We start from the raw sequence: 5,856 nt of genomic DNA, 5'->3' as shown, positions 1-5,856 counted from the left end.
ATCAAATGGTATGCAGCAAAAAACACCGAGTTTACAAAATGTGAGGTTGGATTTCTGATTAGAGAAGATTAAAACTTGGGAGGAGCAAATGTGTCCGTAAAAGAAATGATAGGGCTGATGTCCACAGATAGAGCTCCTGCCGCCTGCAGGAGAAAGGGGTTTTCTATGCACAGTTTAGAAGAGCTCTACTTCAGATCCCACCTGCTATATCATTACAGTGGCACACGTAAAACATATTTTTGGCAAACATCACAAGAAACACTCAAATAGATAGCAAAATTTTAAAAGAGGAGGGATACTGGTGAGAGAAAGGTCTTGGTACACCTGTGGCTGCTTGGGCTGCTCCTTCTGTGGGTGGGCCTCTCTGGCTACTCGTGCTACCAAGAGACAGGGTGCAGTATGAGGGGCTTTAGTTACCCATACTGCAGGTATCAGTGCTGTTATTGTAAGGTGGTATTCCATCATCTCTCAGAAGTCAGTTCCATAACTGGGTGGTTTTCATTTTAAATTCTGCAATTCCAGCATTGAGATCTGTTTCTGTTTTCCACTGGATTCTCTGCTTGCATTATATTAGGAACATAAATCAATACGTGTTTTATAACTGATTTAAAACTTAGTATATATATAGAATGATAAAGAAGAATTTTCCAGCCTTGGAGGAAAGGAACTGTGCTAACTAAGAGTACAAACCTTGCTTAGAAACTTACACAGAAGTGTCTTGGAGGACTGACAAAGTGCTAAAAAGTCACTGGGACTTTTCCATAGATTAAAAACCAGTGTTTACCCAGAAAAGTCATTACATCAGCACTGTGATGTGCTTGCTTGGGATTCATTTGTAAAAGCAGGCCAGTCCTACCCACTAATAATTTTAACTATGATGTTTGTTCAATTCAAAAACACAATTATATCATGAGCTAAAAATGGAATTACGAACTATCTATGTAACTATTTAGGGACATGCTAATTAGAATAATTGGCTCCCTCCATAACAGTGGAGACCTATGACAGCCTTTCAAGCATGTCAGCAAAATAATGGGCAAATTAATGCTGTCCTTATTGTTGATTTGGACTTTCAAATTGTTTGCAAAGCTATGAAGATGCTACAGAGTGTATAAATAGCCATAAGATGAACATTCTTTTATGGAGCAGAAGCGGCCCGAAAGACAGCAAACAAAAATTAAGTAAATGATTGGGTTTTTAAAAAAAACAGTAACAAAAAGACTGCTTTCTATCATGATGTACGAGCTCAGCAAAGCTATACTGAGGGCAGATAATTGTGAATAGAGGTCAGTGGGGCCTATAGAGATGAAGACAGACAAGGTCCATGGAAGGGAGAAGGAGGAGGAGACACCTGGCTTCTCAAGCACTCAGACTGTAATCCTGGGAGCGGTCACCCAAGACAACCTTGCTGGCAGTTACTCAAGAATGTTGTACCCATGACTCCACTATAAGATCATCACCTCCAGACAACCACACTCCCTGCCATTTAGTTTCCTGGAGAAGACTGAATAGATGAATGCAATGCCAAATTGCTTTATATGCTAATGTGACAAGATACGATTAGGAAAAGCCATTGAAAAGAACTGTGACACAGCAGAAGTAAATAGAAAAGCCAGACTACTGCAAGTGTAATCTTCTTTGGTGGACAGCCAATATCTTTGTAACGAAGTACTGAGTGGGATCTAAGAGTATTTTCTCAGATATAATACGAGGAAAAAAAGCTTGCCCAAAAGTACACATTTATGTTTAAAGGCAACATTTGCCCTTCTGGAGGTGATGCTAACGAGTTAGCTGGGATCACAGCTCAGCCCCAGCCAAAGACATAATTGGTGCAAAACAGGAATTGTGATAAAGCCAAGAAAAGAAAGAAAAGAGAATTGTTGCAGTCAATTTTATTGCTGTAAGGATGGATTGAAAGCTCCTAGAAGATGTACTGCAAAGTTTGGCAGAATTTAGAAACTATTATTAACACTTTCTGGGGGGAAAAAAAAAAAATCTGCAAAGGAGGAGAATTTGAAAAGGAACATCTAAAGAAAAGGTCAATTCTGTGCAGACTAGAGGAAGGATGTGGTGTCTATTAGAACAGTAAAGAGGAAGAAAATTTATGTAGACTCCTAGCAGATTGGAAGGGTTCAACTCATTGTCACAAGTAGAGAGCACAACCAGCTTGGACCAAAATTGCCAGTGCTCAACATATGTGAAAACAAGCTTGAAATGGTTGAAGTGCTCAGGTGTTCTGAGATAGCTCTGACATTGCTCAATACAGAAAAATGCAAGGCCCAAATTCTTCAGCACAGTTAAAGTACTCACCTTTAAGAGACATTCTATCTGCTAATTATACATGACAGTCCTGGATTAGATAGTAGATACCAAAATTTACTACTGCTTACTAACAGTTGCTTTTGGCAGTGTTTGGTGTCGGAAGGAATAGCATTAGCTTGTCTCCCTTCTCACACTGCAGACGATGAAAGCTTTCAGGAAGATGAATTCCTCTAAGAGGAGGAAAAAGAGATCTAAATATCTGGAAAGAACCACAGTAAATTCACTTGGGCTCTTTCAAAATGATGCTCTATTAGTGCATGCAGCTATGTCCTGGTGTATGATCACGACCCAAAATCTCAGCTGGATCTAGGAACAGGAGGACATCTGCCACTTGGCAAAGAGCACATGGCTGAACAGCTATTGCTCCTGCATCCACTTTGGCAGCTGAAAAGGTCCATCAGGAGATATGTTGATGTTAGAGCTTCTGTTATCACTTGGACCTCACATACATCTCAGCTGGACCCTGCAGCAGCTCATCCACACCTCCCTCACACCCTGTTTGGTGCCACGGCCCTGGAAAAAGGCCCTGGGGACCTGTGATACCCTGGCAGACTACAACACCCTCCTGCTGTCCCCTCTCCCACAGGGCTCTGGGAGGTGAGCATGTGGGATGCTCCATGGCACCAGCCCAAGGCCACCTCTGCTTACCTGGCCCACATCCCACTGGAAGCTGCATTCACCAGCAAGACAAAAGCAGGAGCATGTGTGTATTTCAGACCAGAGGTCTTCTGCAGGTCCTCACTGTGCTTATTTGCTGGCCACAAGATGGTGCCTTTCTACTTCCCATCAGCTCAGGGAGAAGACCAGGTGGAACTCATAATCTGCCTTAGACTCATATCATGCTTGTGTCTGTATTTGTACTCTTAAAAAAAAAAAAAAAAAAAAAAAAAAAAAACCTACAAATTCTGCAAAATAACCCCCCCAAAAAATCTACAGTGATGGGAAGACAGTTTTCAAGAAATTACCCTCAGATTGTTCTTTCTGATAAATTTCTTCCTTCTTTGCCTTTACTTGCAAAGCCCCATCCCAAAGACTCTGCTTGCACACAGAATAAAAAAGAAACGTTTGTCAAGAAAAGTGCATACTGACAAATATCTAAGAACATCAGAACTAGTCTATAACTGTGATGATACTGCCTCATAACCAATACAAAGACTTGTGCATGGCTAACTCATATTGTCTTGGCTGACTGAATACTGAATAACTTGGGTTTGATATCACTCCCACATACTTCACCAACATTATATTTGCCACCAGCTTTCAGCAACACAATTAAAATGGGAAAGTAAGTACAATAGAAAACATACTTTCCTTTACTAAACTCTAATTCCAAAATAGATTTTCTCTTGTGGTAAGTGTTTGTGGAGTGTTTGTTGTGTGGTTCGGGGCACAGTGGGTGGGTATTGCTCCTGTTTGGTTTGGTTGATGGTTTTCTTTTTTGGTTTGTTTGGGGTATCTTTGAGAATTGACAATTGTGGGTAATATTTCCAAGAACAACATTTATAAAAAATTGAAGCAATTTCTTCCAGGTTTTCATAGAGTCAATCAAATTGAGAAATTCCTAATGGCTCTGCAATTCCAATGTACTGAGTGACGTGGTCAAAGGCATGGGTTAAATGGTTGGACTGAATGATCTTAATGGTCTTTCCAACCTTAACAGTTGTATGATTCTGCATTTATTTGTTAAGAGTATTGCACTGATGTGCAGATGGAGAAATTAATGAGACAACTGAAGGTACAACAGGAATAGATCTTGAGATGTGGAACTATTTATTCAGAAAAAAAAAAAAAAGAAAAAGAAAAAGAAAAAGAAAAAGAAGGAAAAAAAAAGCACAACAAAAGTTTGATCCAACGTTTCTCCAACCAGAACGACATAAGAACCAAAACCTCTACTAGAATGTCTTGCCTATGTTAGGTTTGTGACTTGATGTAGAACGTTAGTCTGAGGAAATCCCTTTGGCTGACAGGAAAGAAAATAGTGAGTTTTTAAATGAAAAAAGATCTGATTTTTTAAAAAGGTTGAAAACTACACATGCAGGAGCCTCAGATGTCTCTCAGCTGTAAACTGAAGCAATAAACTGCTTGAGTGTCATGTTTTAAGGCCAGAAGGAGCCATGAGCTTTACCTGGCTTCTTACTGAATATGCATCACTGACTTACATGCATTCATCCCAGTAACTAGGCTTAGGCATTTTATTTTGAAGCAGATTAAGCTTGGTGCTATAGTAGGGAACAAAAACCACCTGCAACCTTTGTTCCAAGGCTCTACAGTGACATGGAAAGGAGCATTGTTGTGATCAGGTGACCTCAGCACATTATCCATGTTTTGTACAAAGAAAAAAAAAATGAGAAAAATATCTGAAATCTAGAGAAAAAATGCTTCCTGAGTGCAAAATTGGGTCTTCCACACATGACCCAAGCAGGGTCATGCAGTTCAAGTAAATACAGATGTAGTAAATCTAAGCTACTTCGGAAGTACACAAGAAAAAATAAAAAAGTACTAAACTGTCTCAGAGTAACAGATTTCTAAGCTGACCTAAGGAGAGGCCACTCACTCCACACTCCTTCCTTACCCACTCAAGCACTAGAACTTTCCCTTCTAAACTGGCTTATATCTTCCACAAGTTATACCTACAAGATCTGCTTTGTACACTGACTTACTATAGTTAAAATGTCCCTCAAGGAATAAAACCATGGCCATGAATGAGCTACAGAAGCATCAACACTGGGCAGTTTTACTGGCTTTATCTACATCTGGTCAACCTCGCTCCTCTTTTTTCCTATTACACCTGCAGCAAAGACAGACAGAGATATCACGAGGGGCTTAAATATCTACTTTACACAGTGAGTTTGGAGTCCAGCTGTAGAGCATGAAACAAATCTAAACAAACATCTGACTCAGCTACTAAACTGAAAAAGCAGCAGCTTTGTGGAGGGAGCTGGCAGCACCACTTAAAGAGCCATGGATTGCTTCCAGCTACCCTCTTCTCCACTTACTCTAATTATTTGTCCCTGATCCCTAAGTAGACTTAGCATCAGCCTTGCTTAAAAGAAATGGATATTTCCGGAGCACCTTTTAAAATTCATTTCTAATTTACCTTTTCAACCTTAAAGCCACAAGGCAACTTAGGCTGTTTCAGTTCAACTACAGCCCGTAGGAAAACATTCCGTCTTAACTCACACATGATAAATGTTGCCTCTGGACTTTTTTATTAGGCAGAAATGTGTCTCCTTTTTGTTTTTAATACAAGTCTCAGTAAGCAGTACCCTCCCCACTTACTGGTTTCTGAATGCATACTCTAAGGCTGCTCTTCTCCCAGTTTGGACCGCTTGCCTCAAAGCCTACATCTATAGCAAATAAGAGACTACTAGGCCATCTAATTTGCAGTGATGCTGGGCTACTGCCAAAAGTTTCTGTAAGTGCATTCAAAAATGAAATAAATAAATAAATCAGTTTCTCATTCCAAGTGTATCTAAAAATACTTTTTTTTTTTTAATTTTGCGTAAATTCACAAATGATACAATAGTTAAGAGG

Source organism: Meleagris gallopavo, chromosome 5 (assembly GCF_905368555.1).
Source record: "Meleagris gallopavo chromosome 5, MGAL_WU_HG_1.1, whole genome shotgun sequence".
Lineage (NCBI taxonomy): Eukaryota > Metazoa > Chordata > Aves > Galliformes > Phasianidae > Meleagris > Meleagris gallopavo.
The sequence above is the reverse complement of the archived record's forward strand: the minus strand, read 5'-3'. Positions refer to the sequence as shown.